Below are 12,182 nucleotides of genomic sequence, written 5' to 3'. Positions count from 1 at the left end.
GCCGAGTTGGCCAGGCACTGAAGCCCCGCCGAAAAAAGTGGAGTCTCTTTGCGAGCCTGCTTAGCCCGCATCAGTCTTGCTCTCCACAGCGCACTGCAGCTGATCTGAAGCATGGAGAGCACGGCTGATGGGTACAGACTCTGCTGTTTTCAGTGGCGCTTCTGATCAGCTGCAGCAACCCTAACCCCATTGCTGTCAAAGGAAAAAAGCAGAGTCTGTGTGCGCCCCTTCCTTTCCCGTATCAACCAGCTGCAGCATGCCATGGAGAGCCTGGTTGCAGCTGATCAGAAGCAAGGGAAACGCCGGTGGCAGCAAGCAATCCGTGCGGGGGGGGGAAACACCTGCACTTCTCAGCTTCAGGAAGCTTGTGCAATTGTCGCTGAGGGAGCTGCTGCCAGCGTTTCCCTCCCCGTACGGATTGCCTCGCTGCTGCTGGCGTTTCCCCCCCACCCCCCGCATGGATTGCCTCGCTGCTGCCGGTGTTTTTTCCCCCACCCCCTGAATGGATTGCCTCGCTGCTGCCGGCGTTTTCCCCCCACCCTCCGCACAGATTGCCTTGCTGCTGCCGGCGTTTCCCCCACACACACCCCCGCTCTGCCCAAACTTTGTTGAGTTTTGTCCTGTTGCCGCACTAAAACCTTGGGAGCGCCAAAACTTGCAAGTCTGGGGCGCTGGAGTTTTCTGGTGTAGCCATGCCAAGCCATGCTGCCAGGCTTCCCAGTGGCTAGCAGAAGGGAGATCGTGGCAAGAGCGATCTTTTTCCCCATACCCTCTGGCCCTTGAGCTCAATGCCTCTTTGTGCTGCGAGCGAAAGTGCTGGCGCACGTGGAGAGGGGGAGGGGAGCAGTCCGGCCCCGCCTCCCTCTGGGGCGATGGCGCGCGTGCCCACAGGGATGGCTCTGCGTGCCACCTGTGGCACGCGTGCCATAGGTTCGCCACCACTGGCCTAATGAAAGGAGATGGCGAAGCCCAAGTAGCTGCCTTGCAAACTTCCTCGATGGAAGCTTGAGTGGCCCATGCCGCCGAAGTAGCCGCGCTCCGTGTGGAATGGGCGGTCACACCCCGCGGAACCGGCAACGACTCAGCTTTGTAAGCTCCGGCGATGCATGCCTTTATCCATCTCCCAACAGTGGAAGAGGACACTTTCCTACCCTTGGTGGATGCGTGGAAAGATACAAAGAGAGCTTCCGATTTCCAGAACTCCGCAGTCCGTGAAATATAATATTTAAGGGCTCTGCGGACATCCAAACAATGCCATTGTCGCTCCAACCCATGCGACGGGTTGGGGCAGAAGTCAGGCAGCACTATCTCCTGTGACCTATGGAATAGGGAATTGACCTTCGGAACGAAGGTAGGGTCCAACCGAAGGATAACCCTATCCTGTTGGAAAATACACAAGTCATCTCGCTCAAGCGCCAGATGGCTAACTGGAGCCATTGGGGTTCGGGATGCAGAATGGGTCCTTGGTTGAGAGAAATCTGATCTGCCGGGATCCGCCAAGGTTCCCTGATTGATAGATTCACCAGGTCGGCGAACCAAGGTCTCCTTGGCCAGTAAGGGGCCACCAGAGGATCTCCGCTCGTTCTTGAAGAATCTTGCGGATTACCGCTGGTAGAATTGGCAGAGGGGGAAATGTGTAAAGCAAGCCCCGCGGCCAAGGACTCCGAAGGGCGTCCATCTGCTCCGCCCCCGCTGTCGGAAACCGGGAGAAAAAACGTTGGAGATGGGCATTGCACGGGGACGCGAAAAGATCCACTAGAGGGAGACCGAAGCGGTGGCAAATTTCTTTGAAGATCCTCGGGTGGAGCCTCCACTCCGAGTGATCTATCGTCGACCTGCTCAGAAGGTCGGCCTGCGTGTTCGCGACCCCCGATATATGGTCGGCCTTGATGGACGGCAGATTGTGTTCCGCCCAGAGACCCAGTGAAAGAGCCTCGGACAGCAGGCTCCGAGATCTGGTACCCCCTTGGCGATTTATATGTGCCTTGGCTGCCACGTTGTCTGTGAGGACCAGCACGTGTCGCCGATTCACTAGATGGCGAAAATGTCGAAGAGCTAGATGGATGGCCCTCAACTCTAGCCAATTTATATTGTGTCGCAGATCCAATACGGACCAACGGCCCTGTGTCCAGTGTGACTGAATGTGTGCCCCCCAGCCGAACAAACTGGCGTCGGTCGTGAGGACAATCCTGTCTGGTTCCTTGAAGCTCAACCCTCTGAGAATGGCAGGCGACAGCCACCAGCTGAGGGAACGCAGTACGTGGTGAGGGAGAACTACTCTGTTGGGTGAAGCACTGAGATTCTGTCTCTGAAAAGGAAGCATGAACCGTTGTAGTTCTCTGGAGTGGAGCCGTGACCAGGGTACTATCGCTATGGCTGAAATCATCTTCCCCAACAACTGGGAAAGACTGACCGGCATTGCCGATCGACTTCTGTGAAGTCGAAGAACCGTCTCCCCTATGCTGTCCCTGCGATCCTGAGAGAGGTACACCCTGCATTCCAGGGTGTCTATGACGGCCCCCAGGTGTAAGAGCCTCGTTGTAGGAGTTAAGTGGCTCTTGTGAAAATTCACCGAAAATCCGTGGTCCTGGAGCAACTTTATCACCAGTTCGAGGTCCTTCACTGCCGTCCGGACGGACGAGGACTGAATCAAAATGTCGTCCAGATAACAGTGGACCCTGACTGGTATCAATCGTAAATGTGCTGCCAGGACCGCCAAGACTTTGGTGAATACCCTGGGAGCCGAGGAGAGGCCAAAGGGAAGCGCCCTGTATTGGAAGTGATTCCCCTTGTACGCGAACCGTAGAAACCGTCGATGGATCAGAGAGATAGGGATATGAAGGTATGCCTCCGTGAGGTCGATAGACGTCAGGAGGTCCCCTTTTCTGACGCTTCCCAAGATGGATCGGAGCGTTTGCATCTTGAATTTGTGGTAAGCTATATGGAAATTCAAGCTCTTTAGATCTAGAATAGCCCTCCATCCCCGATGCTTTTGGAACGACAAAGAGGATGGAGTAAAATCCTTGACCTCTCTGATCCAGCGGTACGGGTTCTATGGCCCTGATGTGAAGCAGATGATGGATAGCCTCGTCCATCAGCCTTTGTTTTGAGCGGTTTCGGGGGTATGGACAGGATAGGAACCGATTTGGAGGGTAGGAGACAAATTCCAAATGTAGACCGTGTCGGATAGTGTTGATTACCCACGTATCCGTGGTGGTAGTCTCCCAACGGTGGGCAAACAGAGAGAGTCTGCCCCCTATGGGAGGTGCCGTCGAAGAGTCACCTGGAACGGCGGAAAGGTCTATTGTTCCCTCGAAAGGGCCGTTTCCCCTGAGGTTGTTGTCTGGGACCNCGTTGAAAATAACCAGCCCTCTTGTTTGGTCGTTTGAGCAGGTCTTTGAGGACCTTGCGTTTGTCCTTGTTCTCTGTTAAGTAAGGATTCAGAGAATCCCCAAATAATTTAGAACCCTGATAGGGAGCCGCTGCCAATTTCCATTTGGACTTGGCATCTGCTTGCCAATTTTTCAGCCAGAGCATACGTCTTCCAGTGATGTTGGACGCCATAGCCCTGGAAGAAAACCTAGCAGCCTGCAAAGATGCGTCCGACGCATATTCAGTGGCTGCCACCATTTTACTGAGATCCAAGTGCGTGCGGACATCCTCCGCTGGAACCCGGGCTTGGAGTTCCCGGAGCCAGGTGAGGGCGGCCCTGCTGAAAAAGGAGGCCGAAGTTGCGGTCCTGATCGCCCAGGCAGCCGCCTGGTGCGTTCTCTTGTAGGTGGACTCGCACTTGCGATCCTCAGCCTTAAGGGCCTCTGAAAACTCACCGGATATGGCCGTGGCCGATACCAGGGGCCCTAAGGGTTCGTCCACATCCGGAATTTCCAATGCCTCCTCCAGCTCCTTGGCAATATTATACAGTTTCTTATCCGTGTTACCTGGTAAGGGAAGTGAAGCCGGAGAGGACCACTGCTTCTTGATTGCAGTCAGAAACAGGGAAGGACAGGGAATACGGTGTTGTGTTGCAACAGGTTCTACATAAACTGGAGCCGCCTCTGGATCTGGAAGAGCGGGAGCCTCTGTTGATACCTGTCCTAGATGAGCCATAGATGTGGCCTTACGCAGTATGGTGACAAAGAAAGAAGGGTTAAGCCCGTAAATGAAGGAACCTCTGGAGGAACGTCTTCCTCCTCAGACATTTGAATTTCCTGACCAGGGGGAGGTTGGTTGAGGTATGAGTCCTCAGAAACTACAGACCCAGAAGGAGAAGATGGGACATAATGAGCCTCCACTTCCGGTTGGGGAATAGGAGTGGGAAAGGATGATATTGGCCTAGCGGCCCTAGCCCTGACATCAAGGGCACGGTCAACCGCCTGTGCGATTAACAGCGCCAGGCGCTCTTCCGAAGGAAAAGGAATTGGTTCAGCCGGGCGAAGCCCCGCCGCAGTAGGTGTAAATGTGGCCTCCGGAATCCCCTGCGCCACCCTAGACGTAGAAGGTTGGGGAGCTGGGATAACCTCTTCCATCCTGCCCTGTGCGGGGGAAGGGAAACAATCCCCACTTGACCAGACACCCCTAGGAGAAGTTGACACCCCAAGGGGTAATTCCAAGTTTAACCCCGCTGGCTCAGGTGTCTCCAGCCTAGCTCTCTTCTGAGCCTTGGAGAACTCTTTTTCCAAGGCTTGGTGTCTCCTGGTAGCTTGTTTATCAGTATGTTTAGAAGTTTTGGTGGTAGAATGGCCCTTATGAGTCGCTTTACCAGTGCCTTCCGGACCGGGAGGACCCGATGAGGATGGCAGGGCACTCATTGAGGAAAGAGCAGTTTCCTCCATTCCCCGATAACACTGGAACACAATAGGGGGCTCCTGTTATCTGGAGAATGTCAGACTCTGGGTAAGGACAGACGGACTGCAGGGACGCCTGGAACCCAGGTATAATTCCCAGTTGGATAAGGACAGGTACACTACTGGGGCACCTGGAATCCAAGGGAGATATTGTGTACGAATAAGGACAGACACTCTATAAGGGGAGCCTGGAATTCGTACTTAAACACTGTGGATAAGGACAGACACGCTATTGGGGGTGTCTGGAATCCCAGTGTAGTGCCAATTTGTCAAAAGCCAAATTAGAGAACCAGGAGACCCCAATCTGAGGAGAATGAGTAAATTGTAGATAAAAGATTCTTAGAATAAAAAAAATGAGAAGTTCCTAACTCAATATGTAAAATTTAAGATCACAAAATGGCGGCCGGCCTAAAAATGACGGCCTACCCTGCTACAGTATCTTGTTCACCCAGTAATATCTCAATTGGGAGAAAGGGAAAATTGTTTAACAAAGTGGATATTTGATATTAGATCTGACCAGGTTAATTCTCTTAACCAATAAATTAATTAATATTCCAGCTGAACAGATAGTGGCTTAAAATGGCCACCGCGCCGAGTCAGGGACCACGAGGCTCAAAATGGCGACCTTCCCCAACACAGGCAGGGCTGGGGAAATTGTTTTCCCTCACTCCCTGGAGCCTCCGCACACAAAAGAAACGATCTAGAGAAAATGGATCAAAAGAAACGCTTTTCTATTTTTCGATCGGCTGGTGGATCGCCGATCGTAGCTGGGGCCGCACGCGTGCGCGCGCACACCTCCGGTCTTCTCGATCGAAGGAGAAGAGGAAAAGTCAAATAATCAGATCACTGGCTGCAGCCGCAGCTCCGCGAAATGAAAACGAACGGCCGTGAGTAAGCCAGAGGCCTCCCCCCCCCTCTGGATTGACACACACGCCTAGTAGTTTACAGAGCCGCAGCCGCAAGCTCCGTTAGGCCCGAGTAGTTGGAGACCAACCGCCGTTGGCCTCCTAGCGAGTAAGGCAAAGAAGCAGACCTCGGCCGAACCGAGTAAGGCAAGAAAAAAACCTCCCCCGGCTTTCTCCACCCGTACAAGCAGCCTACGGAGCCGCAGCCGCAAGCTCCGTCAGGCTTGTGTTATTTGGAGACCAACAACCGTTGGCCTCCTGACGGGAGAACGAGAGCTCGTCTGCTTCGTTGCAAGGCCCAATCCTGAAGCGAAAACAGACAGTGTTGAGACTAACGGCCATTAGTCTCTTTTAGAAATGCCTGTAGGGATTTGGGGGGGGGGGGAAGACAAGGAAGGTCCAAATTAAGTGCAAGCACTGAATGAATTTAGAAATTGGGGAAAGAAATGGAAAATCCACCAATGACTGTTTACCTGCCTAGAGCCAAACTTGCAACGTCTGTCCTGGGCAAGATCAAGTCAAAGACTGGAGATCAGTGGTCCAGGACGGGCGTGGCAACTTTGGCTGACTTGATCTGATTGGGCAGGAATACAGTCAACTACCCAATGGTGGATTCTCCATCTCAAGTGCTGGAGAAAAGTGGCTTATAATCAGTCCTCACACTTAACTGTTCTTAACATGGTCACTTAATCAAAATTTGGGTGCTTGGCAACCAGCACGTGTTTACAATGGTTGCAGGGTGGGGGGGGGGGTCATGCAATCACCATTTGCCACCTTCCCAGCTGGCTTCTGACAAGCAAAGTCAGTGGGAGAAGCTGGATTCACCTATTGACCACATGATTCATTTAACAACTAATGAAAAAGGTCATAAAATTAGGTGTGACTAGATTAACAAATACTTCGCTTAACAATAGAAATTATGATCTCAAATCTGGTTGTAAGTCAAGGACTACCTGTATTTCCTTGGACTTGTCTATTTTTCTACCTTAATAATAGGTAGTCAGCCAGTTAATTACTGGCAGCCTCTAAGTACATACAGGTAGTCCTCAACTTACAACAGTTTGTTTAATGTCCATTCGAAGTTGCAATGGCACTGAAAAAAGTGACTTATGACTGTTTTTCACACTTACAACCAACACAGCATTCCCATGGTTATGTGGTCAAAATTCAGACACTTGTCTCATATTTATCACGGTTGCAAAATGTCTTGGTGTCATGTGGTCACCTTTTGTGACCTTCTGACAAACGAAGTCAAGGAGAAAGCCAGATTTACTTAACAATCGTGTTACTAACTTAACATCTGCAGTGATTCACTTAGCAATTGTGACAAGAAAAGTCACAAAATGGGGCAAAACTCACTTAATAACTGTCTTGCATAACAACAGAAATTTTGGCCTCAATTATAGACGTAAGTCGAGGATTACCTGTAGTTAGCCATTTTATATATCACAAGCAGAGATTCATTTAAAACTTGTGTGTAATGTGCCATAGGGCACCTGAATATATTTCCCATATAATATCCCATTTATTTTTCAGTGATGTGATAGTTCTATGCTCGTTCCCCTTATTAATTTCTACAGATTAACTGTCACGCGTCAGGGAAATAGGGAGATCCACACAGTTCAAATGGATATAAAGATTTATTGTAAGCTTAAGATCTCTACAAGAATCTATACTACTAACTGTGTCAAAGCAATTGGGCGGTAGATAAGGAATTGAATGTAGGCTGGACTTAGATCTCTTGTGGGCGCGGACTGATGATGCGTTTGACCCTTCCCTTGGGTTCAGCCTAGTCATCTCCTATGTCAGGGGTGTCAAACTGCCGCCCCACGGGCCGGTTGCATCATACGGAGGCTGCGCCCATCCCAGTTCCAGCAATGCAAATAAAGTTGCGATACGTTGCGACACATCACATGACGTAGCGAGCTTGACACCGGTGTCCTACATTAACTTTCTCTTAGCAAAACATCAGGTCTGACTGGTTGCCCCATCCCTGGCCCTTTGCAATCATATTAGGTTCCTGTTCATCCCATAATTTTCCTTCCCAAATTAGTTAATATGCTAAGAAGCAAACTACTAAACAAAGGAAAGGCCATGTTTATAAGGGGCTAAGAAAAATTCTGTGGCTCCAATCAATGGCAGATGACTCCTTTTTTTCCTGAACTGATGTGAAGTGGTTGGAAAACACTGCATTCATGGATTATGCATTTTTCTCAAAAAGATACACGACTAAAATATGTAGATAGGCAGCATGATTAAAACATCAAATAAAGACACGTCAAACATTTTTAAATACATTTTCTTTCTGTTTTTATTTGGTTTTTATCCTTTTCTATAATTTTGGGGGGATAAGGGGGCATTTTGGGGAATAATGCATATTTTTTCTGAAGTTTTGTTGCTGTTCTTGTTGGTTGGTGTGTTGTTGTTTTTTTTGTCATTTAAAGATGGAAGAAAAAATCACACAATATCGACCGGGGCAAAGAGCCGGACAAACCGAAACGCACAATTACGGCACAATCAGATACACAGACACTGAGTAATATATAGTCAGAGTGCCACTGGGGTTGGGGAGGGGGAGAATGAAGGAGTCTGGGCTGAAGGGGGAAGCTTTGGCTGGTATGGAAAGTGGAGCAGTTGGAGGCCAGAGGTTTTAAAGGCAGAAAAGAGGAGAGAAGAGAATTAAGGAATGGCCTAGAGGGGAAAAAATGAGTAAGTGAGATCAATGTAAACATGGTGAATAAATTTGAGGAAAAAGTAACAGGGCTAAGGAAAAGGGAGAAGTCAGTGATAATGGGCTCAGATTAGCAGAATGAATTAGAGAATTTAAGAGCAAGTGGAAGAGAAAGAATCTGAATGGTATTATGCATGTTTATTTGGAAACAAGCTCACAGGGCAACAACTTTGTTTATTATGCTACGAGCTACTACCTGATACCAAGCACTCCAGATCATATTGTACAAGGCTGTATCGATCAAAATTGATTTCACACGCAGCATGTTTGCAGTTGATTAGATCCCCCATTTGACCTACAGATTCCTGCCTTCAGGAATTTGTGTGAGAATGTGGTACATCCAGCAAGGGCGCAGTTCTCTGAAAACCGCAGAGCTCAGAGATGGCATTTGAATAGATTGCTGTCTCACCCTTGGACTTGTGTAATTTTGGACCACTGTGACGATTGCGGAGAGCATGGCAGCTGATGGATGTCCTGCATAGAGCGGGTTCTTGGGACATGCCACCATGCAGGTCTCATCGGCTTGTGAAGCCTGAGGGCTGCTTGATATATTTATCATGTATGGAGACTTCTAGGTGAACCAGACTGGGGATAGCCCTGGTGATTGAAAAGGTTCAGCGGTTAACCATCGTATCTGGATGGATTAAATTACCATATCTCAAATGCAGGTTTTAGGGGGGAGAGAGAGAGAGAAAGAGAAAGAAAGAGAGAGAAATCACAAGAGAGAAAGAAGAATGCAAATTAGGAAAAGCATGGGGAAAGGATGGATGGATAGTGGAAGCCTCCCCCACAATCTCCCCGTCCTTTAACTGTAGACCCCTGGTGCAACAGCTCACTAGGAACAAGTCCCCCACCCATTTTGCTCTTCCCTCCCAACTGGGCTAAAGCCTTTAAAAGAGATGGTCAATACACATCCCTTCAAAACAATAATGGGCACCCCAATGCTGTGGATCTTTCTGAGGCTTCCCCATTTTGGCATCCCTCCTCCCCTGATGTAATGGGCTGTGAGAATATCCCTGAGGAAGAGGAAGAAGAGCTGCAGCCAAGGTAATGGTCGGATACGAGAAATATAGGCCTAAACTGGAATTTGGGAAAGCACCTCAGACTCTACTCTCCCTAGTTAATAAACAATAAAGGCAGGGTAGGGGGAATGAAGGCACATTCAGAGTTGCAAGGTTCTATTACTGTAACCCTACAATAAAAGTAGCTTTAGTGTTCATGACTTCGGTACTTAAGTCTGGTCTACCTCAAAGAGCTAAGATCAGTCTTGCAACTCTGAATGTGCCTTCACTCCTCCCTTCCGCTGTGCCTTTTATCCTTGAGAGAACTAGGGAGGATCAAGTCTGAGAGGCTTCCTCAAATTCCATTCCTGCTTTGGACTCAGATTTCTCTTATCTGACTGGTGCCTTGGTTGCAGCTCTTCCTCAAGGTTATTCTCACCTGGAAGGAAAGCAGGGGATAATTTCCCCCAAATATAGTTGCCCTCTATCCCACCCCATAGCTCAATGGGGTGAAGTCAGGAATGGAGGGTATGTTAAAAAAAAAACTTTAAAGTGCTGCTAGAGGATTGAACCCACCAAACCTCTTAAACCCCAAACCTGCCTGGCATTTGCACACACAAAAGAACAACCCAATTGCCCTCCATTTCATCCCCTTCCGGCCCACCTTAGAGGCATGCAGAGGAGAGAGGGAGGAAAGCTTGGCATCAGATGAGGGTCAAAGGCAAACAGAAGTCCTGGGATGCCTTCCACAATACAGAAAGCATGGGCTGGGGTTCAAAGTGAATGGCGAGAGAAAGGGTACTTCAGGAGGAGATCCGACAACCCATTTTGGCTGGAGAGTGTAGGGGATAGGCCTGGGGAGGCCAAGGGTCAAGAAACTGTCCTGGGGAGGGCAATGATGTAGGAAAGTGTGTTATGCATGAGGCATTGGGGCAGGGGGAGAGGGAGCGGTCTACCTCTAGTTATAGTTTCTCATATATATATAATATATATGTATATATAAACAGCACAAACAACTACATTCATCCTGGGGGGTTGGGAGGGCTCCACCAGCCACCTCCCAGTATGAGCACCCACCAGCCCTCCCTTCCCCCGCACAAGGGACATGGGGGAGCCAGGATGGGATGGCTGCTTCCGTCTCACAACGCCTTCTATTTGGGGGTAGGAACCTGTGGAGAGAAAAGGAAGAAAAAAAGAGCCAAATGAACACAGAAAGAGTGACATCACCCTGCAATCGATGGACATCCTGATATGGCAGAGAAGGACAGGCAGACGTCTTAGCCAGATCCTAGCAGAAATCAGCAGAAAGAGGCACCTCTCTCTAGTACAACAATGGCAGTCCGCCAGATGTTATCCTCCATCGCCACCTCTGGCAATTCTCTTGGCTCAAGGAGACCATGAGCACTGGGTCTGCCATGGGGCCTGCCTGGCACTGCCTGTCAGCCCCACAAAGCACACCAGAAGAGAAAATCAACTCCACCAAAAGACTAGAACTACTTTTATTGAGATGGGCTGTAATAACAAAATCTTGCAAGTCTCGATTATACTGCTCCTCCTCCTCCTCCTCCTCCTCTTTCTTATAAATGCTTTGGAAAAGGTTTCAGAGTGGCTCAGGATTGTCAGCTCTGAAACCTGTGGTTAAGAAAGTTTACAGTGCTGGGATTTTCCCAGCCCAAGCTGCTTAGGTTGGTTGACCGGATTGGGTTGTGAGAAGTCACGATAACCTGGCTGTGATAATGCCTGTGCCAAATTGCTTGTCCAAGGACACAAATACATACCACAGGTTTCGCAGTTGATTATCCTACTTTGAAACCCTCTTTTTACCTTTGGACTAAAATACAATAATTTCGCATTAAAGGTAGAATTTCCGGTCCGTATGTGGCTGGTGAAATGTGCTGCCTGAGATGGATGCCTCAGCTGGCCGAAAGGGAAGGCTTTGTCTGGCTTGAGAACCAAGAAGACAAACTTGGTTTTCTTCCCAACAGTCTTAAAATTACCAGTGGGAGAGCAGGAAGATTAATGCAATTTGGGTTTTATTGTTAAAGAAGCTTGATACGCTGCCAATTTTTTTGTTATTGTAAATTATGTGTGCTTACTCTTTTGACTCTCAGGACCAAATTAGATATGATGCAGAAAGAGTTTCTCTTTAAAACACACACACACAGAGTGAGGAAGTGCCAAGCTGGAAGAAACACTCAATGGGATAATATCACTGGAAAGGGAATGTACAAATTCCCACATGCAGTTTTATCAATGATAACGGTTTTCTTTCTTTTCCATAAACTGTTGCTTGCCTTGCAGTTAGGTATGAAGTAAGAAGAAATTAGATGCTTTGTTAACTACAATTCTTCTGGGAATTTGCTAGCAGGGCAAAACAAACCAGATGCAGCATGAGTACCTGATCAGTTGGGCAATTTTGTTAGAATAGAATAGATCTGGAAGGGACCTTGGAGGTCTTCTAGTCCAGCCCCCTACTCAAGCAGGAGAACCTAAACCATCTCAGACAAGTGACTGTCCAGCCTCTTCTTAAAAATCTCCAGTGATGGAGCGCCCACTTTTAATTGGGGAAACTCTAGCATCCTGGTCCTGATATAGCTTGGGCTGGGAATAAGTTGCTATTCAGTTGATATGAATTGCACACAATATAATTTAAAGGTTTTTACAGAATTGTGATATAGTTTTGTATAATTATATAAAGTGA

The sequence above is a fragment of the Protobothrops mucrosquamatus genome, unplaced genomic scaffold (genome assembly GCF_001527695.2).
Source record: "Protobothrops mucrosquamatus isolate PMUCROS unplaced genomic scaffold, P.Mucros_1.0 scaffold76, whole genome shotgun sequence".
Taxonomy (NCBI): domain Eukaryota; kingdom Metazoa; phylum Chordata; class Lepidosauria; order Squamata; family Viperidae; genus Protobothrops; species Protobothrops mucrosquamatus.
This window is presented reverse-complemented; position numbering follows the sequence as displayed.